This window comes from Macrotis lagotis, chromosome 1 (genome assembly GCF_037893015.1).
Source record: "Macrotis lagotis isolate mMagLag1 chromosome 1, bilby.v1.9.chrom.fasta, whole genome shotgun sequence".
In the NCBI taxonomy this organism is placed as follows: Eukaryota; Metazoa; Chordata; class Mammalia; order Peramelemorphia; family Peramelidae; genus Macrotis; species Macrotis lagotis.
Window position 1 is genome coordinate 745,932,133 of NC_133658.1, and position 27,536 is coordinate 745,959,668.

Below are 27,536 nucleotides of genomic sequence, written 5' to 3' on the forward strand. Positions count from 1 at the left end.
GTTTTCTTCCTCTGGATGGGGATAGCATTGTCTATAGCTGGTCTAATAGGGCTGTCCTAGCTTTCTGAACTGCTGAGAGGAGCTGTATCCATCAGGGTTGATCATCTGACAATGTTGCTGTTAATGTGTACATTGTTCTCTTGGTTCTGTTCCCTTCATTCAGCATCAGATCCTGTAATTCTTTCCAAGCTTCTCTGGTCAAAATTATTCATTCTGCATTTTATAATGTCTCTATTTTTTGTTTGGTCATAAATTTGTACTTTTCCATAGATCTGATGGAGTATTTCTTGGTCTATTAGTTTATCTATCTAATTTATGTCTAAATTCTGTACCCATTTTGACCTTATTTTGATATAGGGTGTGATGTAGGTCTATGTAGGTCTATGTTTTTCCATACTACTTTCCAGTTTTCCCCAACAATTTTTGCCAAATAGTGAGTTCCCATCCCAGAAGCCGATGTCATTGGGTTTGTCAAACAGTACATTACTGTGGTCATTTACTACTAATTCTTTTGAACCTATCCTAATCCATTGATCCATTGCTCCATTTCTTAACCAGTACCAGGCAGTTTTGATAACTGCTTAACTTTATAGGATAGTGTTAGATCTGGGAGAACTTAGCTACATTCCTTTACTTTTTTCATCAGTTCTCTTGCTATTTTTGACTTTTTGATGCTCCAGATGAATTTTGTCACTATTTTTTCTAACTCAGTAAAAAATTATTTAATTGTTTGATTGGTATGGCACTAAATAAGTGATTTAATTTGGATAGAATTGTTATTTTTATTATATTAACCTAACACTGAACAATTGACATTTTTCCAATTATTTAGATTTGACTTTATTTGGATGAGAAATACTTTATAATTGTAATTATACAGTTTCTGGGTTTGTCTTGGGAGGTAGATTCTCAAGTATTTATTGTTATCTACAGTTGCTTTAAGTGGAATTTATCTCTTGCTTTTGGGCTTTGCTGTTCATGTATAGAAATGTTGATTTATGTGGGTTTATATTATATCCTGCTACTTTGCTGAATTTGTTAATTGTTTCAAGGAGTTTTTTAGGTGAGTTTCTTAGGTTGTTTTAAGTATACCATCATATCATGTGCAAAGAGTGAAAGCTTTGCTTCTTCATTGCCAGTTCTGATTACTTCCATTTCTTTTTATTTTTCTTATTGCTAAACCTAACATTTCCTAATACAATAATGAATAGTAATGATGATATTGGGTATCCCTGTTTAACCCCATATTTTATTGGAAATATTCCAAGTTTATTCCCATTAAATATATTGTTGTTGGATTTAGAAATTATTTTAAGGAAAATTCCATTCATTCCTAAACTTTCCATTGTTTTTAATAGGAGAACTGAGTTATTCTTGACTTCAATTATGTGGCACTGCCTCTGATGTTTGTGTTTGTATATGTATATGTGTGTATGTGCCTGTGTAAATATAACTATATTACATGTAAGACTAGATATGTGTGTGTTTGTGGGGTGCGTGTGTGTGTGTGTGTGTGTATAGAGAGACAGAGGCAGAGAGACATAGACAGAGGCAGTTAGAGAGACAGACAGAAAGAAATATATGCATAACATATGCATATAATATTGTTCAGTCACTTCCTTCATGTAAATTTCTTTGTGACTCCATTTCGAGGTTTCTTGGCAAAGATATTGGAGTTGTTTGCTATTTTCTTTGCCAACTTCTTTTGCAGATGAGGAAACCAAGGCAAACAGGGTTAAGTGACTTGCCCAGTCACACAGCTAGTAACTAACTCAGATCAGATTTGAACTTAGGAAGGTGATCTTCCTGTCTTCAGACCCAGCATTCTCTTTCTCTTCCATTACCCAGCTACCCATTTGCATTCAAGAAATATTTACTAAAATTCTATTCAGTAAATTTTTCTTTGTATCTTACAGGGTGTTTCATATTTCTGTACTCTTTACATTTTGTGACTGTTTATAGCAATACAGTACCTGTATGTTTAACCATTCACCAATCATGAAGCATTTAGGATGTTTCTGAGTTTTCTCAAGAGTAATAATAATAATAATAATAATAATAATAATAATAATAATAATAGCTATAAGTCAGTTTTTATTGTGCTTTTAAACTATGTGATCTTATTTGATCCTTACAAAGATCCTATATGGTAAATAGAATAAGAATTATTATATTCATTTTATAGATGAAGAAACCAAGCTTAGAGATGTAAAATGACTCTTCTAATGTCATATAACTAGTAAATAGCAGAACTGGGACTTGAATCCAGGTACTATATATTATTCTCAGGATCTTAGATAATTATATACTCCAGAGTTAAAACATCCTTGTACCAATAGGTCATTTAAAAATAAACTCAGAGTTATTTACTCAACTAGTTCTTTATGCAGTTGTGTGTGGTACTTTTCTACTAACATACCAACTATTTGATGTTTCTCTCTGAAAAGTGTGACTCTTAATTTGTATTTTTAAGCCCCAAATTCTAAATCAAGTGATGATTATGATAAAAATCACCTTTTATCTTTCTATGATTCCTCAATAGCATCCTCTTCCCCACATGACCTCTCCCAATATACTGTGTACTTGAAAGGGATCTTCCCTCCCCACTACCAAATAAAAATGTTTTCAGATCCCCAAAGTCCTAGAGAGAAAAAGGTGATTGGAGGGAGGGATGGAAGGGGAGAAACAACCAGCAGAAGATTGGGAAGAAAACTATGTAGCTTGGTTGCTAATTCCTTTGACAGGAAAGAGCCAGGTGTTAGCCCTGCTGTTTCCTGGATCTGTCACAGAGGAGAAGCAGCATGAAAAGGAAGGAAGGCTTTGTGTCTCTTATCCAGGTACCTTAGCAGGATCACAGAGACCTGGAAGATGAGCTATGTCAACCAAACTACAGTAGAAATAGCCCTAAACATTTTTGAAACTTGGAGACCACAGTGGGAGTTGAAATAAGAAGATGACATTCAAACCTAGTCATACTACCAGGACAAAAAAAAAGAATAAAAGGATTGGTTGGGGAGGGGGAAAGAGAACAAAAAGAACAACCAGGAATTCAGTTCATTTTGTTCCTATTTAAAAGGATATCTTGTATTTATTTTAGACTTTAAAATATATACTTATTGCTATCTGCTTTGATCCTCACAGTAACTCTAGAATTAGAGAATAAAATCATCCTCCCTTTTTACATACAAGAAAAAGTAAAATTCAAACTGAGATACAATATCACATAACTTATAGGCAATAGACTATGTAGCAAGTCTTTCCAAATATGGTTAGTCTAGACCCAAAACCTTTCTGCTTTGATTGCTTTGATAGATGGAGAGAGAGAGAGAGAGAGAGAGAGAGAGAGAGAGAGAAAGAGAGACAAAGAGAGAGAGAGAGAGACAGAGACAGAGAGAGAGACAGAGACAGAGAGAGACAGAGACAGAGAGACAGAGAGAGAGATGAGTCAGTAGATAGATGTGTAGGTAGGTAGGTAGATAGGTAGAAAGGTACGTAGATAGATAGAGAGATTAGATTGATGGATGGATGGATGGATGGATGGAAGGAAGGAAGGAAGGAAGGAAGGAAGGAAGGAAGGAAGGAAAATGTGTGTGTGTATGTATGCCCAATTGTGTATGTATATACACACACATGCATATGCATATGCACATTCAGAGTCTGACATTTATGTAAGGAGTAATCCTCAGAGCCAGAATGACCTGACTTAAATTCCTGACCCCGACACATATTGGCTGTGTGATCCCTGGGAAGTAATTTAGCCTCTCAGTACTCAAAGTATGAAATTTGAAATTCTTTTATCTGATCATAAGTTTTCATAATTCCATCTTTCTATCTGTTTTATGCTTCCTAACTCTATTCTTTGTCTTACTCAGGAGTTCTGCTCTCTCTACCCCCCTCGGTTCTTTCCCAGGATATCTCCTGTACTAACTATACTTTCCTCCCTTCCCCATTTTTATCTTGTGGTGAAATATTTCAACTATACTCTATCCTTTACATGTAAAAAAACCCCTTAACCCTTGTTCTATCACTAATAATGCTTTGTCAACCTTCAACCTTAAGTTATTCCTGCCATTTACCCATTTCACTCCTATTCACAAGTAGATAAAACAACTGGAGAAAATTAGGAAACTGCTCCTTGGGAAAAAATAAAATTGATAATTTGAAATTTAATTGGACTCTCACATCAGCAAGGCAATCTATTTATACCTCTTCAACAGTTTATCTCACCTACCACAGTAGTCAGCTATTCCAAAGTTTTCATCCCTTCTCCAGTCTCTCATCTGTACTATATATATATCATATATGCATCATTCTGTGCATATTATCTCTCCAATTACACTTTAAGCTCCTTGAAGGCAGTGGCTGTATGTTTGTCTTTCTTTATATTCTTATTTACTGACTAGTTCCTAGAATATTAACCTTAGAACATACTTATTGATGACTAAGACTCCAAATTTCAGAAGAGACTAATCTTTGTTTGAAGAGGGACTTTACTCATCTAGAGCTCCCTAGACTAACAAAATCACGGGTCCAGTCCATATTTTTTCTTAGTCCATACACACATACACAATATATGTATATTTTTATGCACAAATATCTGGGTACATACATATAAACATGGGGATACATAAAATGTGCATAAATTTGTATACATGTTATTATATCCTAGGTATGCCAACATAGTTCAATGCATATATGCTAATAAACATACTCACAAAGTTATATATTAATCACAGTTGACTATTTCATGGGTCCCCATGTTTACATGTATGTATATATGTATTGTGGGGGGGGCACAGCTAGTGTGGATAGTGCACCAGACCTGAAGTCAAGAAGACTCATTTCATTGATTTCAACTATGGTTTCAGTCACTTACTAGCTGTGTGTTTCCCTGTACAAGTCACTTAACCCTGTTTGTCTCAGCTTCTTCATGTGTAAAAAGAGCTGAAGAAAGAAATGGAAAACTACTCCAAATATCTTTTCCCAAGAAATCCCTAAATGGGGTCACCAAAAAGACAGATATGACTGAAGAACAATGTGTATGTGTGTGTGGGGGTAATGTTTGGAAAAAATATATCTGGGACACACTGATTATGTGACTCCAGAGAAGGCAGCATCTTTTTGAGCTAAGGCAATGATCTAAGATCATAATTTACAGATGAGTTCCTTATCCATTACAATTGAGTGAAGAAGACTAGATCTCAATACTTATTCTTGCCCTTAGAACAAGTCCCATTTCATCACTTTTCCCTTTCTACTATATTTTATTATTATCTGTCACATAGGCATCAGAGATACATAAACAGGGTCAGCAATCTCCAATTTTTAAGAACACTCACTTTCAGATTGGAGATATTTCAGAACTAAGAACAATATGAATACAATCTATCCTATTCTATTTGCTAGTTTGTGGATATCTAATGCGCAAGAGGAATTTCAAATCCCCATTTCTAAATCATATTCAACCACTTAGTGCAAAAGTTCAAGGAGACAACTAGATTTAAGCTCGAGAAGATGAGAATTGGTATAATAGAGGGAGCCTTGGCTAGCAATTGATAAGGACTGCTGAGAACTCTGAGGGAGGACAGTTAGACCATCAAGTAGTACCCTAATCCAGACAGATTCCAGACAGATACTGCAAACACTTGACCCTCTGCTACTACCTCTTGTTCCTTTTAGGCAGAGTAGCAGAGATCACAGACTGATTAGACTGATTACAGTTGAAGACAGAATTCATTTTAGGGTTATTGTGATATTAGGAAAAGCAAGGGAGAGAGAGAGAGAGAGAGAGAGAGAGAGACTGAGAGACAAAGATAGACAAAGATAGACAGAGAGGCAGAGACAGAGACAGACAGACAGACAGAGACAGAGAGAGAGACAGATAGACAGAGAGACTGAGAGACAGAGAGAGAGACAAAGATAGACAGAGAGACAGAGACAGAGAGACAGACACACAAACAAACATACAGAGAGAGAGAGAGAGAGAGAGAGAGAGAGAGAGAGAGAGAGAGAGAGCTGAGTTAAAAAAAAAAACTTCTGGGTTCCCTTCTTGTTCTTCAACAGGATCTGCATTTCCTACTGAACAGCTGTGACAAAGCCCCAAATTGCCATTCCACTTTCCCTGGAAAGGTGAAAGGACATGCTGGAGTAGAAATACTTGAGCTCTCTACTCTAACCTAACCCTGAAAGAAGTAGAACTAATTTTTAAAGGTGAACTAGAGTTAAATAGCTTCTTAAATGGCATATAATCTAGGGACATTTTCCAAGGAGAAATCTTTTCCCATAACATTCCAAAAAGGGTCATCCGAGTTCTACAGATATACTTCTGTTGATGGTATCAGACAGCATCCCATTCTACATACATATATACTTGGATATTTATAATTCACTTATTCCAATGGAAAACTAATGTATTGAACATTATATAAGTACATGTTACAAATTTCACAATAGGCATTTTTTCTCTTCTGGTATTTTGCTTTGTGGATAACTAGGGCTATCTCTCCTGTGTCACTGTTATCTCAATGAGACCCTATAATGTTTGGAGTTTGATGGAATTAGTACATTAGTCAGAAAGAAGAGTATTGTTGAAACCTAATGACTAGGAATCTCATTAAAAGAACCTATGTCTCAGCAGATTGTTGAAAAAACCATATCTTCATGGTTGCATTTGTGGTAGAATTTTGAATGACTTTAATATACAATATGCTTGAGAGCCATCTTATTCAAGGATAATATTTACAGCTGCATATTGTTATCATCAAAAGTTTCTTTGAATTCAACAAATAACAGGGTGAGATCTGCAATTCTCTACATCTCTTAATTATTACTAAAGACTTGGAAGTCTATTTTAAACATTGTGTCAATGTGTTTTTTTCCTTTTCTTATTTTCATCAAGGATAACTTTAAAGAAAATATTGACCTTTCTCTTAAAGTTTAATGGAGACAAGAAAGTATGCATATAGTATGATAGTTGCTGAAGTCTTGGTAGATTTTTGAGTTATATTACAAACCTCTAACTTTTCAATTTATTAATTTATTTTGCCATTTACTTCATTTATTTAATTATTATATAGATTTATTTGTTTTTCCAACTACATGCAAAAATAGTTTTCAACATTCTTTTTTTTTAGTTTTTTTGCAAGGTAATGGGGTTAAGTGGCTTGCCCCAGGCCATACAGCTAGGTAATTATTAAGTGTCTGAGGCTGGATTTGAACTCAGATACCCCTGACTGGTGCTCTATCCATGGTGCCACCTAGCTGCCCCCTTCAACATTCATTTTCTGTAAGATTTTGAGTACTACATTTTTCTCCCTCACTCCCTTCCCTCCTGCCTCCCCTTGACAGTGGGTAATCTGGTGTAGATTATACATGTATATATATATATATAACAAAAGGGAAAAAAGCCACAAGAAGGAAAAATATAAAACATAAAACAAATTTTAAAAAATGGAAAAATAGAATGCTTTGGTTTGCATTAAGACTCCATAGCTCTTTCTCTGAATTTGAATGTTTGATCATTGTACTACAGAGGAGAGTTAAGTCAGTCACAGCTGATCATCTCACAATGATGCTGTTAATGTGTACAATGTTTTCCTGGTTCTGCTCACTTCATTCAGCATTAGATCATGTAAATCTTTGCAGGCTTTTCTAAAATCCATTTGCTCATGATTTCTTACACAACAACAGTACTCCATCACATTCCTACAATCACATCACAACTTGTTCAGCCATTCCTTAATTGATGGGCATTCCCTCAATTTTCAATTCTTTGACACTACAAAAAGAGTTGCTACAAATATTTTTGTAGATGAGGTATTTTTCTTTTTTATTGAACTTTTTGAGATATAGAACTAGTAGTGGTATTGCTGAATCAAAGTGTATACACAGTTTTATTGCATAGTTCTAAATTTATCACCAGAATGGTGATCCATGAACTGATCCACAACTCTATCAAGAGTGGATTAGTGTTCCAGTTTTCCCACATTCCCCCTGACAATGCTCATTTTCTTTTTCTGTCATTTGATCAATCTGATAGATGTGAATGGTACCTCAGAGTTTGGGGTCTTTTTTTGTTTGTTTTTACAAGGCAATGGGGTTAAATGACTTGCCTAAGGTCACATGGCTGGGTATGTCTGAGGTCACATTTGAACTCAGGTCCTCCTGACTCCAGGGCCAGTGCTCTATCCACTGTGCCACCTAGCCACTCCCACCATGCATTTTTTTAAATGATCTCTTTGGGATATAGAATGAGTAGTGGTATTGCTGAATCAAAGAGTATACAGTTTTTTTTGCATAGTTCTAAACTGATCACCAGAATGGTGATCTGTGAACTGATCGACAACTAACTGTCCCTCTCAGAGTTGTTTTAATTTATATTTTTCTAATCAATAATGATTTTGAAAATTTCTATATGACTATAAATAGCTTTAATTTTTCATATGAAATTTGACTGTTCATATCCTTCTAACATTTTTCAATTGGGGAATGATATATATTCTTATACATTTGGCTCAGTTCTCTCTATATTTTATTTTCTACTTATTTTAAATCTTTTTTTCATTGAAATATCATGAAAACTGTTCCTTGAACATTTAAAAAAATAAATGCATGCATTCATTAGTCTTTGATATGTATATGTCAAATATTTGGGTAATTCCAAATGTTTCTTCTCAATTCTCAGATAGCAGGGACTTAATAAAAGAATATTGAACTGAATGTATTACTGTGGTCTTTATTCTAACTAGTTGTTGGTCTGATAAAGAAAATACAGTTCAACTCCTTCACTGACAACTATTCTTTTTCAACATGTTAAGATATATTTATATTTAATTTTATGTGAATGTAAAAATTATTATTATTATTATTCATAATTGTTTTTTATCATGTGCATTCCATGAACAGAATTTTTTAACTTTCAAGGGGAAAAAAGATTTTTTTAATGACAAACAGGCATGAATTTTCTAAATAAGTCACAGGCATTTTGGTTTCTTTTATTTGTTTCTTTTTAATTTAGAATTATATTTTCCAAAAAAGATGTTTGCTATGCTCTCTCTTGTTCCTACTTTCACATTGAAGTTGTAAGTAAACAAGTTATATGCTGACTCAATTTGGAGAATTACTTTCATAGAATTGTTTTCTTTCTTCATGTATTGTATCATTCTTTTCATTCTCCAATTCATCCCTCACACACAACTGCCAAACATATACTTAAAACACATACCTTGCCACTAACCTGCCTAGCAGGTTTCCATCTAGGATCTCAGCCTCCTCTGTTTTGCATCTAAATCCTTGTTCAATAGGCATCCCCCAACTTACATTTCAATGACTATTACATATTAATTCCATTTATGTCCTTATAATCCAACCATATTGACCTTCTTGCTGTTTTTAACATACTATTTCATTTACTGACTCCATGCCTTTTCACAAACTACCCTGCAAATCTTGAATATATTACCTCTTTTTGGATCCCTAGTTTCCTTTAAGGTCTAATTCAAATGTCATCTTTCATGTAAAACCATTTATGATTCCAACCTCCAAAAATTTGCCTTAGATTCATTTTGCATAGATTTTTATTCTAATAGTTTTGTACTGGTTTCCCCCAATAAACCACCTTTGAGAGCAAGTACCACTCCATTTTTTGTCCTTGCATCCTCCCAAGTCTAGCACAGTATAAGTGTACTGGCATATAGTAGGTGATTAACCAATGCTTGAGAAAGAATTGATCAGTTAAAACTGTTTTCATTACAGTGTTTGTTTACACTCACCAGGAGTCCTGTAGATGTCCTATAAAACATCATTTCTTGATGCCTTTGGGTACTCAATGAAACCAACTCCTGATAACTTTTTTTCATTCATCTCTCTAAGGAGATGTTCTTTATATCTTTGAGTTTCATTTCCAGTAAACATATGTTTGCCTCATATTACATTCATGTATCCATATGATTTCTAGTATTTAGACCTATAAGGAACTTTGCCAACCATCTAGACAGGAAATTTTAACCATTTCACTTGGATGAAGTCTATATTTTTTTCCCTATGGCTACTTTCACATTGAAGTCAGAAGTAATACTTTTCATATTGATTTAATTTGGAGAATCTCCTTTATAGAATTATTTTCCTTTTTCTTGGTTTGCTGTAATTGTTGCATCAGTCTTTTCCATCTCTGCTCTATCCTCCACATAGTACCAAAATAAAATTCCTAAACATATTTTTGACCATACCATTACCCTGTTCAAAAATAGGTTCCTATCACATATAAGATCAATGACAAATTCCTCTGCTTAGCAATTAAATCTCTTTACAACATACTTCTAATCTCTCTTCTCTGATTTTTATTTTGTTGTGCACTCATTTTTTTCAGTCATATCCAACTTTTTGTGACCTCATTTGGGATTTTCTTGGCAAAGATACTGGGCTAGTATGCCATTTCCTTCTGCAGTTGATTTTTACAGATAAATGGAGCCAAACAGGATTAGATGACTTGCACAGGATCACACAGCTAGTAAATGTCTGAAATAAAATTTGAATTCATGAAGAGGGGTTTTCTTGATTCCAGGCTCCACTCAAGTCCATGCTCAATACATATTTACTATACTTTAATCCCATTCACACTTCTACTGCCAACCAAACTGTCTTTGATGTTCCAAATAATATTTTTAAATTCATAAATTTCATTGGATCACAAAAGAAAACAATTAAATTCCTGAACCCCAGATTAAGAATCCCTGGATCTAGTCCAAAATATGCCATTTTTTGGAGTCTGAGGGCTAACAATGTGAAGGAATTAGCTCAAGGTTTGTATGAGGACATTAAGAAGCAGAGGTAGGATTTGATTCCAGATCTTTTAATTCAAAACTTAGTGATTGGGGTGGCTAGGTGGCTCAGTGAATAGAGCACAAGCCTTGGAGTCAGGAGTACCTGAGTTCAAATCCGACCAGACACTTAATAATTACCTAGCCATGTAGCCTTGGGCAAGCCACTTAACCCCATTGCCTTGGAATAAAAACCCCTAGTGATCATTAAATCATATCCATTTCTGTCTTTCCAGTTTTACTGGGAAACCCTTTAGTTATTTGGCAAAAGTCACACATTGGGAGAAATAGGAGTAAAAATAATGTTCATAAGTTATCTAAGAACATGCTATAATTCTTAGCATATTTTGACCATTTTCTACCCTTTTGTCCTCATATCTGTGAAAGCTGACATATGCTGCACTGAACTGAAGATTATTTTGTATTCTGTCTTCTTCTTGAATACCCATTATTTTAAAAAAAATCACCATGTACTACCTAATATTCTAATTCTGACCCTCTCCATGCTGAACTAGGCTTTGCAGTTCTTACAAGACTGAACAATGCATTACAAGGCTTATACTCAATTATTTTGCAAGGTTTTAGAACCTACCCAACCTTACGCTCAACTGGCAAAGATTTTAAGAATATGGGTTACCTCCACATAAAAATGAGAACTCATACTAGGACTTTTGTGAGGGAGACAATAAGAAAGGAATATTTTTTAACAAAAGAATCATAGTCCTTTGATACATTCAGTCTTCTCTATAAAATCACTGTTAGTTAATATAGTAAGTATAGTATAGGACTTTGGGTCAATTAAATGTGGACTCAAACCTTGCCCAGACACATCAATCAATCAATATACACTTATGAATTACTTACTGTGTACTAGGCACTGTGCTAAGCACTGGGAATACAAAACTTGGCAAAAACAGTACCTGTCCAAGGAGTTTTCAATCTAATAAGGACATAACATGCAAACAAATTTATACAAAGCAAGTTATATACAAGATAACTAGGAAGTAACTAAGAGAGGGAAAGCATTGGAATTAAGAGGGCTTCAGAAAGAGGGCTTTTCATAGAAAAATGATTTTTTTTTTGGTACTTGAAGCCAGGGGATCAGTAGTTAGAGTCAAGGAAGGAGAATGATCTGGGTATGGGAAAAGCCAGAGAAAATGCTCATAGCCAAGAAATGGATAGTCTTATTCAAGGAACAGACAGAGGATTAATCTCACTAGTTTGAAGAGTACATAATAATGCTTTGAGCATATCACTAGGGCACCTCTGTGAAGATTAGAAGTCCAAAATCTTCTAGTCTTCTGAAATTCTAGAAGTCCTCACCCAGCCAAGGTGGGGAGTAGAGAGAGGAGGAGGAAATTGAGGCCAAAACTGAAGTCAAGGTTTTGCTCTCACCTGCTCCAGTCATTTAAATCTCAAGACTTTATTTGGAACATTCCCATCCACTTCAATTTGAATCTTTGATTTTTAGTAGCTATATGGTTCTATACAGGTCCCAGGGGGCATGACAAAATCCCTCAGACTTCCATTCAAACTTATATTAAGACATAGAATAGTATCATTTATTTATGTGGGATAATTAAATTGACTTACTCAACTTTACATACTTGTAGATATACATTCAAGACAACAGCCACTTAAGTAAATCTTGACTTTTCTAGGCTAGATCTTACCAGTTTTATTAACTTTCTTCCTATAATATTTGCCAAGCCCACCAATTTGTTTGGCCTCTTTTGTAGACAAACAAGTTTGTCAAAGTCATCCATAAAATGTGGTATTCCAAATAATTATCTTTTTATTTATACAATGCTTTGGAATTTATGAAACTCATGTATGTTCATTATGCTATTTGATTCACTCAGCAGCTATATGTAAAGTAGCCACTATTTCTTTTTTTTTCTTAGACAAAACTAAGACTCACAGAGATCAAAAAATTTGCCTTATCAGGCAAAGGAGATTAGTAAGAGATAGAACTAGACCAGAGTCTTTCTAGAGAATTAATGTATATAACTGGAAAGAATATTCCAGATGTGGCCTTACTAGCATAAAGTATAGTGAGACAATTATTTGTTTTGTTCTTAACATCATGCTTCTATTAAAATAGTATAAAATGTATTAGTTTTTTGACAGATGTTCTCCATCCTATATTTCCAGGGGTCCTTTTCATAACTGGGAAGGAAAGGAGATGAAGTAAGCATTTATTTAGTGTCTAAGATGATCCAGGCAGTGGGCTAACTATTGATCTTTGCATTTATCCTTATTTAATTATACCCTGTTTAAAACATGGTTTCAGCATATGGGGACCTGTAAAGATCATGATTTTGTCTTTTAGCTTCTTATCTAACTCACTTACCATCACATAGATAGGATATACATGAAGACTACCTTCACCTTCATGGAAATCATTGATAAAAATGATGAAAAAATAGGGTGACTACTGAGTCCCGAGGCATTATTTTGTCATATTTGTTGTTGTCTTTTAACTATTTAGTCTTCTGAATGTTTAATGATTCACAATGACTAAGAAATGTTTGACAGTGTAAATGAACTTGCAACGCAATGCTGTAACTTCTAAGAAGGCTAAAATAAAGAGCTGGTAATTTCTCTAATGCTTCATTGAATCATAGGACTAGATACTGACAGCTCATCTTTCTACCTTTTAGCCAGATTTTACAGACTTTTATTTATTTTTCAATACTTCTGTGTCTTACCATCCCTGCTCATAATTTCTCCTTTTTCTCTATCCCCAAGTTTTTAACAGTCAGATCCAAGTTCTCTGGTTGCCAAGTTCACAGTCATGATCTCAGCAAGAGAGGGAGAGGGGAGAGGGAGAGGGAAAGAGAAAGAGAGAGGAGGAGGGGAAGGGAGAGAGGGAGAGAGGGAGAGAGGGAGAGAGGGAGAGAGAGAGAGAGAGAGAGAGAGAGAGAGAGAGAGAGAGAGAGAGAGAGAGAGAGAGAGAGAAGATTTGAGAATGATATTTTGGAGATGCAAATGCTTGAGCTAAAACTGTAGGGAAAAAGATAATGCAATAGCTCTAAATCACCTCTCACTCTAGATTCTATTCCTTTCTTTGTTGAAAACTGAATTCTTTCCCCTCATATCTCAGCAGACAAGTCCTGAGAACCTAGTCAGCTTAGTTCTTGAGCTTTGGAAGGGGACAATATGTGCCCAGGTATCCTTCTTTCTTCTTTTCCTTTGTCCCTGGAAGTGGAAACTGGAGTCAAAGAACAGAGTTTGCTGAGGAGATACATGATCGTGCACTTGAAATATTACTTTTTGTGGTTGATGGAGTAGAAAGTTTCTTCAGGAAGAGGCAGCTTTGCGGCCGCCGCCAACGATGTGACAGATAGGGTGCCAGGCCGCCCTGTGCTTACCTCTCTTGTCTGGCTGACTGCAGCCAGAATGAAGATAATCTATGAGCAGGAATGCACATCAACATCGCTCTCCCCTCCATATAAATCAGGAAGGGAATAATGCTTATTGAAAACAACGCTCCCAGTGCTTCTCCTCTTCACGCCTGGGGCATTATCCATCTGCTGCTGAAGGTCACATCAACCTGATGGGATGAGGGAGGTGTGCTAGAGGATGTGGGGGAGGGTAATGATCCTTTCAAAGAGTTTAGGTCCATCATGCAGGGTTCAAGAAATGCTTTTCCTAGAGCAGATGAGTTTTCAGTGACCATGGAGGAGAGATCAAAAGAAGGAAGAATTCAGTGTTAAAGCTGGACTATTTCTCCAAGTTAATTATAAGGCTTTATAATTTCATATATATATATATACACCTATATATGAAATTGAAATTATATATCCTTTTCCACATTCAGCCATCATGCCTTCTACCTCAGTGGTTTGTACATTTAAAGGCACACACACACACACACACCCATTGACAGACACCGTCCTCTTTACTGCAAGAATAACACTTGTTGTCAGTAGCTATTTGGGGGCTATTCTCTCTAAAGACAAAGCCAGACCTGTGCCTGAGGTAAACAGAAACCGTATCAGTTTACCTTAGGAGTGACTAGAGCTTGATTTCTGGATAAACAATATACATTTTCTTCCCTTTCCTGAACTTGTACAGGATCTAAATGTTGAGCATCACTTTACAGGTTTTTCAGGAAAGCAGTTTAAAACTTCTTGTGAACTTAATGTTTAACTTTTCAAGCCACATGGTGCTTCATGGACAAACCAAAACAAACCAATCCAGTGATGCCCCTCCCCCCAAATCCCATTTTTGGCATCATTTTACAAAAGAGCTTTATTTCCTGACATGAAAGGTAATGTGGTATGGGATATAGAGAACTAGACTCAGTACAAAAGAAGCCCAGGATTCAAATCTTATCTTTGACATATACTGATGCTGAGCAAATAAGTTGATCTCTCAATGGTCAAGGAAAATCTTTTAGGTTATTTGCAAAGATAACTAACCTGCTTTGATAGGAATTTTTTTCACTTTGGTTTCCCCTATTCAAAAGAAATTACAGAACAGGTCTCTATTCATATTCCATGGTAACTACTAGAAGTTCTAGGAAAAAAAGATTCAGATGTATCATGTTTATACCCTTATGTTTTGACAAAAATTGGGGGTGAGAAAATATCTCTATATACATGATAGCACTAATCATGATTTTCGATTAATGCTCAGGCAATTCTTCATATAAAGAAAAGAAATTAATAGAGGAGACATAATTTATGGAAAGCCCTTTGCATGACTCATGGTTTTTGTTGAATAGGGTTGCACCCTTCAGTGGGGTGGGAGTGTGTGTGTGTGTGTGTGTGTGTGTGTGTGTGTGAAACTGCTTTGGGATGGAGTTGTCAGCTTCAGAGCAACCAAAGCACTTTGTCTTGTCAGGCTTCTGGGTAATTTATCAAAGAGAATAAATAGGCAGGGTGCCTCATGTGAATCTAATCTCCCCTAACCTGCCAGAGTAGATTCCCAAGGAAAGAGAAGATGCCACAGGGGTTGGAGCAAGGGATGAAGGGGATGAAAGGACACCTTTTTTATGGCAAACCTCCATTTGTTCAGAATTTTTGTATGTATTCAAGATGGATATATTTTTGGCCTCTTCACAAATGGACATAAATAACTGTAACCATTAGTGGCTAAAAATGGACATCCATTTTTGTATCACCAGAGAGACAGACTAATTATATTAATGTATAGTAATTATATATATTTATGTTCAGTGCCCTCACTGCAGTTTTGAGATAAAATTCTCCTCAGACCAGAATTAGTGACAAATCAGGAATAGAAAAGGGTGCCAGATATATATTTGGGGGTAGGGGTTGCATCTGAATTGTCTTTAGTTATCTGTAAGGAAAAATGTAGGAGGAAGAAAGAGATGGAGAGAGCTTGACTCTAACAAAATATTGGGTTAGAACACAGCACTGGCCACTAATAATCAAGTGATAACTGGGGACATGTCTGCTGGGTTATAGTTAGAATCAGCAATGAATTTTTTATGATGTCTCATTTAAATCTGGGCAAGAAAGTTGCCTGGGTGACAAAGAAACTCCACACCTGCCAGCAGATCTGATTAGCTTCTTGCTCCTGGGTGGCACCAAAGCTGAGAGGCAGTCAAAATGACTTGGTTAATTCCTTATTTTACCTTCATTCTTTGACTTCCCAGCCTGGTTGCTCCCATTTGTAAACCCTATTGGGGCTGAAAGGAGACTCTCCCTACACATCAAACCTGGCTGAGCTAGATGTAGGAGGCTAGGAAGATTTCACATCCATAGGTTGCTTTCCTTAATCTCTTGTTGGATAGCAACAGTCAGAGTCAAATTGAAATTGGAGCTATTACTGGTTCCCATGATGGCTCTGCAGGTGACCAACCACATGCCGTTTCATTACTCTAATTATGGAAGACTGCATAATAAACACCTATGCTTTACTTCTTTGCTTGCTCATATCATAGAAATACTGTGACCCTGGTGATTCTGGGCAATGATCTAGGGAAACAATAGGATACAGGAAAATGAGACATCTCTCTTCATTTAGCAATTTAAAAAAGCAACAATAATAAACCCATGCTATATATCTAAATAAGTGACCTGGACCAGCAACCTCCATCCCACAAAGAAAACCACCAAAATAAGAGAATTAATGAATGTCCCTCTCCACTTTGAATGAATGAATAAATGAATGAATGAAAATGATTTATTAAGCTTTTACTATATGCCTGGCATTTTGCTATGTTCTGGAGATAGAAATAGAAAACCACTCAATCTAATTGTTGGTCATAACATATAAAAGAAAGTTCATTTATAGGGCAAAAAAAAGGTCTACCAAATGTTCATTGGAGGGGAGGATAGAAAGGACCAAGAAACTTTAAGTTAAGTCAATAGATCAAATGTGAGTGCTTGGGAGTCTTCAGAATACATACATATATACACACACATATGTGTGCATGTATGTTCATATATACTGAGATATATGTGTATATCTCTATCTATCTATCTATCTATCTGTCTGTCTGTCTATCTAGAAAGTGAAGGTAGACAGGCATGTGAAAGATCTTTAGGAAGCAATAATAAGGTAGATGAGGAGGTAAGATCTAGTATTTCTCATCTTACTGGAAGAAATGGAAGGATTGACTCCAATCTCATTCGAGCTGAATGAATAATGCAACATGTTGGATGGTTTTTAGGTGGTTTGGTCTCCTCTGGTCTAGGAGGGAATGAGAGAGTAAAGTGAGATGGAAAAGTACCCTTAATGATGTCTAGTCTTCTTGTTCCCCAGTGGTCCTGGATAGGATGGTCACATGTACTTTTCAAATGCTATTCCATGTGATTAGTGACTGTTTCTCATTAGCTCTTCACAATTACCTTCAGAAGTGAATATTTCCTTGGAAGTTAATGATACAATGAGAAAAACCCCATTAGATTTGAAGTTAGTGGATTTGGGTTCTAATCCTGGCTCTGGTTCTTATCTATGTGACTTTGGACAATTCATTGCAATTCACATATCTTCCTCTTTCAGATAAGTTACCTAATTATAAACATGAAAGAAGTTTCTATGACAGTGAATCCTATTATTAATGAAATTATAAATCTGAACAAAAACAAAACAGAAACTGTACTTAAACTTAAATACTTATAAAGAGATGTGACTGTGTGATTTCATTTTTGTGGCAGCCATTGCAATGCTTTGGGGTTCATGAGTGCGGGACCCAAAAATGTTCATCAGGACTGATGGCCAACATTTTGATATTAAATCTTTATAAACTTAGCTCTGCTAGTCATCCCCTGCCAGACCCATCCTGGGAGCCTTTCCAGCTCATTTAGATCTGCCAGAGTTCATGCTTCATTGGCATGGCCTTCAAGAACCCAAGGTCACCTCTGCACTATAGGGAAGAATTGGAGTAGAACTTCAGTAAAATATACACACTTTATGGCTATTTATATGCATATTATAGTGAACATAATAGTTCAATTTCTTCTTCTATTTTTATTCTAAACATAAACACCCAAATATATCTTTTCCCACATAACCAGCAAAAGAGGAATGCATATAAAACTGTGGGTCTCAATTATGTACAGACTAATTGTCTTTTGAAATATAGAATATATTCAATATTTAATTTTCTATGTTTCCCCCATTTCTGTTACTTTTTTGTTGTCTTTCTGTTCTATTTGACACATTTTTAAAAAAGATATCTCAATGATCCTCTTTTCTTTTCTTGCTATCCTATTTTTAACCCCCCTTCTCTCTTCCATCTACTTCCATAATTTAAAAAGGAACAAAGTCATTGTTTAAAATATACACAGTAACAAAGAACAAATTATCACATTGGCTGTGTCCAAAAATGTTTCTTGTATTCATTAATTCTTGGGCAGTAGGTAGAAAGTAGACCTTATCATCAGTCATCTAAAATCACTTGATCATTGCATTGATCAGAGTTCTTAAGTCTTTCAAATTTTTTTTATTACATAAATTCTTCTCCTGACTTTGCTCACAGCACTTTGCATCAGTTCATATAACTCTTCCCAAATCTTCTAAAAAAATAATTTTCATCTTTTCTTATGATACAAAATATTCTATTACATTTTCATATGTTAATTTTTCTTGCCATTCCCCAATTTGTAGGTACCAACTTGCTTATCTTTATGATACATTATTGATAATAACTCTGGGTTATATTGTATCTATTTTTCTCTTTGACTCTCTACTTGGAGTTCCCATGAAGTTGTTCTCTCCTAAGTTTGATTTTTTTTCAATATCTCTGGTTCTATTATAATCTCTATCGAGATCTATAATTTCTATTTGCTTATCTCTCCAGTCTTAATTCACAGACTTCATGCCGGAACCAGACTCTCTTCCCTAGTGCAATTTTGTATAGAATATACAGTCTTGCTTAATCTTGATCTGGGTTCCTATATTCCTGTGTGACCTCCATCTTTGAGAATTATATTCAGATATTAGAGGTTTAGAGTGATGGTCCTTAAAAACCCTCTAGAATCTCAAGAGTCCTAAGGTACCTCACAAACTGAGGTATCCCATTTTGAAATCTACTATGTCTAAACTAATCAATGTTGCCCTAGCTCCTTATCTCTTCCAAAAAACACTATTATGGGTTTACCACTCTCCCAGAACTTTTTCAGGAGAGCATTTTACTTTTCCTGCATCTAAATAGAGACCTTGACAGGAAACATATACCTTGAAAGAATTCATTCTTCTTCCACTACATTCATATTAACTTTTAAGGTGGCCCCTTATGGTTCTTTCTGAGTTTTGTGCAGGTCTGGAATGGATAAAGATATTTTCTATCATTTCTCTTTAGATTTCTTAAACACTATTCAATTCATTGCAGCTGTTAAATTTTTACTGGACTAGGTCTAGATGAAGTAAACCTTTTTTTCTCTGTTCATATAGATATAAACTCATATTTATAGTTTTTTTAAAGCTATCACATCTATGATTCCAATTCAGAATTCATTTTATAAGTTGGAAGAATTGGGAGCTTTTAACCCAGAAAAGAGAAGACACAAGGAACTCTGATGGTTGTCATCAAATATCTGAAGTGTCATCATATGGGGAGGGACTGGAGTTGTATTTGCTTTCAGAGAATTCAACAAGAAACAAGGAATGAAAGTTCAAAAATGTAAATTTAGACTCAATATCATGAGAAACGTCTTTATAATTAGAAGCATCCAGAAGTTGGAATGGCCTCTTAAGAGGCAGTAGATTTTCACTCCCTGGAAATCCTCAAAAAGATCTTGGTTAATCAGACATTTGTCACACATAATATAATGAGAATTTGGGGGTGGGGATAGAGTTAGACTCAATAGCTTTAGATGTTGCTGCAAACTCTCAAATTCAATGATGATATGATCCTAGATTTAAAGTTTAAATGATATCAGGAATCATCTAGTTTAACTTCCATACTTTATAGAGAAGGAAACTGAGGCCCAGAGATGTTAAATTGCTAGTTCAAGATTACACAGATCATAAGCCATACTGTTCAGGTTTAAATCTCCCAAAGGTTACATGAACCTCTCATAACTTACTACCATTCCATTGGTAGGAAGAAATTGTGGTGCATGGTTATGAATTTATTTTTTAAAAGAGCAAAAATATCTTCCACATAACAGACACATACAAACTATAGTTTTAATGCTTAATGTTGACTAGAATAAAGATATGAAAAGACTCTTCTATTGCCCAGGCCTTAGCAGAGTGCTAGGCAAATATTTCAATATTTTGATTGATCTATGATTTTATCTAACTGTATACTCTTAATATTGTGCATATTGCAACCCATCCATACTGTCTCATCCTATATAGTTTTCACTTATGTCTTTCCATAATTCTTAAACAGTACATATACCTCATGCACTGAAGACCTTCTCTTAGGACTTTTTTATATTTCATAGATTACAATGCAAAATCTGGAATGTCTTTACTCACATTAGAAATCAAATATGCAGAGAAAATCAAATCAGTAAGAAATAAAATAACACAAACCACAAATACCTCTTTCCCCATTTCCTATATTACCTTTATACAATATTTATTGATTGATTTATCCACTCTACAGCCCCAAAATCCTACACTCTTTCCACAAAATTGTCCTGGTCATTTAAGGGAAATATATTGTTGTACAGATGCAGGCAAAAGTCATTTTGGATGAAATTTATCAGATTGCCTATACTGAATAAAGACAGATATTAGCTGAATTTTTTACTTCCATTTTAGAAAGTCAAATGCCCCAAGTATTTGTCAATCCCTTTGTGACCAGCATTGTGTGGAATACAGAGAATGACAAGATCTAGTTCCTGTCCTAAGGAAACTTAGAATCTAGTTTTCAAAGATTAATACCCATAGAAAAATTAGGATGTAGTTAAATGTTACAGTGTAAAATGAAAGTTATCAGTTAGACCTTCCAGATCTGTTAGACTAGACAGTTAAGTACCAAAAGTGTCCAGAGAAGTGAAAGATCAATGTGGGGCTATTATAGTCAAAAGGCATTGCATAGTTCAAGAGCCAGACTAGACCTCAAGCCATTTAACCCAACCCCCTCATTGTGTTTAATTTTCTTTTCAGATTTTCAACGAACAAAAATCCATTTTCTCTCTTTTCTACTCCCTCCTACTCCTTCATTGAAAGAGAAAGCAAAACAGAATCATTGAAACAAATATATATCATTAAATAAAACAAGTTTCTGTATTTGCCATTTTCAAGCAATATACAGTGTCCCAATTATAGTTTAAAACAATAGTTTAAAAGCTTTTATATCTTTTGTGTATAAGATTTTTGGAATGGAAAATATTATTTATAATGTTATTATGAATAAAGTATGATAAATAGGGTTGCTCCTGTATCTGATGGTTAGGCATTATGTTGTCCTTCAAATATCCTTTTTCATCTCTCTAGATAAATATTTCTTTCCCTTACCTCAAAGAACTCTTCATGGCTCAGTCATCTGACTCAATAAAGCTTTCTCTATGCCTCTTCATTCTGTCCTCTACTGACTCACTAGCTTGCCATCAGAGCTAAATAAATCAGAATAAAAAAATACATCTTAATTTGTTGCTGTTCAGTCATTTTGGTCATGCCCAATTTTTTGTGGGTTTTTTAAAAACAAAAATAATAAAGTAGTTTGCTATTTCCTTCTCCAGATCTTTTTACAGAAGAGGAACTGAGGCAACTAGGGTTAAGTGACTTGCTCAGGGTCACATAGCAAGTGTCTGAAGCTGGATCTGAACTTGTGAAGATGAGTCTTTCTGAATCAAAGAGAGTGCTGCTCAGATCTTAGTCCTAGATAATTATAGATTAAAGATCAACTAATCTAACTTACTTCTTTTTTTTCTTCCATATCTATGGTGGGGATACAACCACTTTCTTGATCTTTTCATCTTTATACTATCTTATAGAAATGTCGTATCTCCTCAGGATTATATAAATTCTTTGTATTTCCAGTTTTTGTAGGAAGTGCTGTAAAATGGATAAAGTACTAGGCTTGAAATCTATAAGATATGGATTTAAATTACTTCTGATAGTTCCTATATGTGTGACCTTGAATGAGTCACTTAAATTCTGTGTGTGTGTCACAGGAAATTCCTTAGGACTTAACATACTATCTCATTGATATTTTGCAATCTTGCTCTAGCAAGGAAAGCTCCTGTGGAGGGAATTTCTATACTCAGGGTTCCTTACACATGAAATCAAAGATTCTTTGTGAATTAATATTATTATTCTTTGTCTGGTATCATAGTATCTTAGGTACTTAATAAAACATCCCTTCCCTGACCACCACTCATCTATTTGTTGTCTTCTCCTATTCACATGAAACTCTCTGACAGCCCAGATTATCTTTCATATTGGTATCACTTAAGTTTGGCACAATTACTGGAAAAATGAGCTTCTTAAATGCCTTTTCATTCATTCATTCATTCAATTACTAGGAAATAAAGGGTAGAAACAGATTATAGGAAGGTATGAAAGACAGATCAAGGAGATAATATTGCCAGTGTGGACCCAGTAAAGGAATGAAACTTCTTCTAAATATAAGCTTTTTGAAGGCAGGGACTCTTTGATTTTCTATTGACACCTCCAGATCTAACATAGAATCATTCATGTATTAGTTTAGTTAATTTATAGTTAGTAATTGTCAGCTGATGAATTTTTTATGTGAAGGTTCCCTTTCTCATTCAGAAAAATGTCACCATCCAGGACTTAGTAGATGGTTTCAAAGAGTTGCTGTGGTTGACAGTCATCAGCTGTAACTAACGTGGTGATCAGCTTCTCTGCACATACTTAGGCTAGTCCTTGGACAGCAAACAGTTTGTCCTTAGGTTCATATCTGGATGAAATCTTCTATTTCACTGGTCTAGCTCTTAAGAATTCAGGGTCACCTGAACTTCATGAATAGACATTGGAGTAGTATCTTAGATTAACTACCCTTTAAATTTTCACTTTGGAATAATGACACTAACATCCTATTCTAATGTCTCATTAAGGCATGGTGTTAGCCTTGGTTTTTGAAAAACCAGGACAATAAAATGTAAGATCATGTGTATCCTATTAATGTAGAAAAGTTTTACATATGGGATTGTTGGCATAATCCTGTTACAAATAACAAAACAAAACAACCTATCAAAGCTTGGAAAAAATTATCAACAAGCTGGCTGTAAGATACAGAAACACAGAATTCCTCTCATCCTACTTAACTACCCATACTCTAGGAGTACCATCTTATAAGTCATGCAGGGTTTCAAGAGACAGAGCTCATGCTGGCAAAATCATAGATCCCTAAAGTATTAAAAAGTTGTGATGATGATGATGATGATGATGATAAATAAGATTGCATAGTTATAAAAGCACTTTCACATACATTATATCATTTAAAAGCTCTAGACTTAAATCTAAATTCCTTAAAGTATTCAGAATGGGAAAATTGTGCAACCTATTTCTAAAATCTTACTTGACTCCTTTGGATTAACATTTCCAATATTTCTTAATGTTACCATTCATATCACTCAGTTCTATGTTCCATAGATTTTTAATGTATGCTCATCAAGGCATTGTAGAATGTTCTTGGTCAAACTAGAGAAAATCACAAATATGTTTATCTTTTCTACAACAAGACTTTCCCTCATCATGGTTTCAATATATTATGAACTGGCATAAGAAATTAAATGGGAATTTTGAGGGAGTTTTGTGGAAATCTCAGATGACATGTGAAGGACAGCAGATGACACAAGAAAGGTTTAGAAACTCAGAAATGTATAAATATATATAATATATAATATTGACATATTTTATCTTTTAATACCATAATGATTTAAATTGACTTCTTCTACAGTATAAAGGGAAGGTCAAAATTTTTACAGATTTTTCTGGATTTTGGAGACACTGCTTCCATAACCCTCATCATGTGAAAGGGACTGCTGTGCCTATAAATCCTCCTTTTTTTCTATGCCTGACTTTACAAAGAACCACAAGTTCCAGAGAGAGCTCACTGATTGATTTCTCATGAAAATATTAAGGTATGGAAAGTTTAGATTACATAAAGAGAGTTCTCTAAGCTGTATTTTAAATATAACCTTTGGAGGTTTTGCCCAGCAATTGTGTCAAGCAGAAACTCTCATCTGTATAATCAAGAGTCCAATTGAAGGTTTAATAACCAGTAGAAATGCCAACATTAAAATCTTTCTGGCCCAAGACTTTGAGGTTCAATTCACAAGTGAGGAAAGACTGCATATATTTGCCCAAATGAAACTGATTTCCATTCCCGTTATCTATAGAATCAGACACTCCATATTTATGCTTACCAGTGGTCTGTGCATTATAGTCAACTGATCCCTCACAGTTTGGTTCTATTTTCTCCCAAAAGGGATGAGAATCATTCTAAAAGTATAAAAAGAGTGACTTGCATTGTGCTCTATCTCATCCTAAGGTGTAGGAAGAAGTTCATGATGCTGTATAAAAACCTGATGCTTTCTCCCCAGTCAGGTTGGCATTTGGCTAAAGGAGAACAGAGCATATAGAAAGAATCCATCTGATTGAATTAACTCTTTTCCTTGGCTGGTGTATCCTTATGGGACAGATTGCATTTACTCCCTCTATAATCATATGGACTACATTGTGAGACAGGAATAAACCTAGAAAAGGATCGCCTTAAGAGAATTTTCATCACTGGTCACCCTCTCCCCCACTATCGTGGTCTTAACAAGTTTTTGAATTCCTCTAATCCCACTTAACTACTCATACTCCAGTAAGAATCTATAGGGGAATCTATCTCTTGGGAATATAAAAGGTAATGAATCAATCTTTAGACCTCTGAATAGAAAGAAGATAAACATTTAGAAGGAAAGGATTGACCAGCTGCCATCTGATATAGGATCTAGGTTCCTTGTGAATACACATTAAGAGTCTACTCAAAAAGAATTGAAGGAAACCCATGCTAATCTCAAGGATGGGCAGGATCAATATATCCAACAAGAGCTTGGACTTCTCACTGAGCTTTACTTTTAGGGAATCACTCCTAAACCCATGGTTCCTTTCCTACTTAAATGACAGAGCAGAAGTTCTAGACTGGAGATACCTGTGAATATTTTTGCTACAGAGAGGTTTTAAATCTGGTCTGTTCAGCAATATATAGCATTTCAAGTCACTTATATCGGAGTGAAATGTTTCCATAGGGTCAGAAGAAAAGGCAGTGCCTGGTGGCTGTCACCCTGATAAAGACGGCCTCACTGGCTCTGACAGTAGGTACATTAGAACTGCCATAAGTAGCTGGCATAGGAATGGGGTCTCCCCAAACTCCTCTATATAGCTACTGGAAAAAAACATCTTCACAAGACCTGAAATGCACCAGGAATGTGTGAGCAATTCTTAACATGCTTTGCAAGTTGCAATTAAATATTCACAGAAGAAAAATTGATGTGTTAGCCTGGTGAGTACATGAATTATATGTAGAGAGTAAATTAATACACATGAACAGCTTTCCTGAAATGTATACAACTTAATAACGTCATGAAAGAGCTCAATATTGCTGGTTGCACATTCCCTTTGTGTGTGTATGTGTTTTTAACTATGACAAGTACAATTGCTCCACATCATATCTCACATGATTACTAAATTCTAACTGGGTATTCCTATCAGTTTACAAGCCATTATATTTACTGATATTACTTCTCATCAGCAAAGTATGGTTATTCTTTGCATGCCAATTTTGTCTGAGATTACTTCTCCAAGAAGTATTCTTATAATGGTACTTCTTGGTGATAGTCTTTAAATCTCACTTTTTTAAAATTTTGTGATCTTTCCAATTCCTCTAAAACTTAATATATATGTATATATATATATATATATATATATATATATATATATATTTTCCTGTATAAAGCTGTCTATAGCCTTTTGAAATAAGATGCATTCCTTGATCATATGCTTATATGAACTGTTATTTTCTTAACCTTCTTCATTAGACTTTATTCTCTTTGAGGGTTATATCCTATATCTTTGTACCCAATAAACTTCTTTGTAGAAAGTGGCCTCTTGGGGCAGCTAGGTGGTGCAGTGGATAGAGCACTGGCCCTGGAGTCAGGAGTACCTGAGTTCAAATCCAACCTCAGACACTTAATAATTACCTAGCTGTGTGGCCTTGGGCAAGCCACTTAATCCCATTGCCTTGTAGAAAAAAAACACCTAAAAAATGTGGCCTCTTAATCATTCTTACTGACTGACTATATAACTGTTATTCTTCCATTCTGTTAAAAAAGCATATAATGTCCTATAATCCACAGAGTAAAACATGATTTCTAAAAGTGTTTATTTCAGGAAAGTTAAAGAATCAGTCAAATGACAAACTTTTGCTAAATGATCATTTCATTGCTTACATCACAGTGAAGCAGATCTTATCTTTTTTTCATTTCTTATTTCTCAATCTCAATAGACATATTTAATAATAGTTTATAGGTTTGCATATAAAGCTAGTCTTAGCTAAATTTGAATTCAATCTTTATTTGAGACAATGGTGGTAAATATTGACTATTGAATGGAATTATGAGAAACTCCTCAGTAGTCAGCTCCAGGGGACCTAGATCTATTTTTAATACTAGTTATTGATTTCTGCAAACAGACTTTCCTTGCAGCTCCTGCTGATCTTGGTCTTTAAGTGAAGTATTGCAAGGTGATGGATAGTAAGGGCAAGTCCATTTTCCCTTTATTCATCTACATTCTTATTAATAATAATTTCTTTCATTTATACCTCCTTTCATCCTCAAGCATCCTAAAGTGCTTTGCAAATGTAATAATGCCATACAGTGAAATCCATCACTTCCCCCTGAGGTGAAATACTGTGGTTGTCTAGCAACCCTCAGCCAAGCTGCATGGCTGTTTAGGACACAAGGTGAGATGCAATGGGTAGCTATTTTAGGAAGATATCTAGATTAAAATGGGACTAAAAATTCTGATCTGATATTTGCACTAATGGACATATGCTAACTAAAGTGAGTTTCTGGTGTCTAGAGTTGGTCAGCATTGTAAAACAAGGACAATTCAAAGGAATAAAAGAAGGTCAGCCACTCAAACCAATGCTGTCTATGTATGTGTGTGTGTGTGTGTGTGTGTGTGTGTGTGTGTGTGTGTGCGCACATAGCTCTGCATTTTGCACAAAGTGGGGTTGTAAAGCTGAAGGAGGAGTGATGGTGACTTGATTAATAATAATATACTTACCATGTTTTGACTATTCCACTCATACTGGATTTTTCC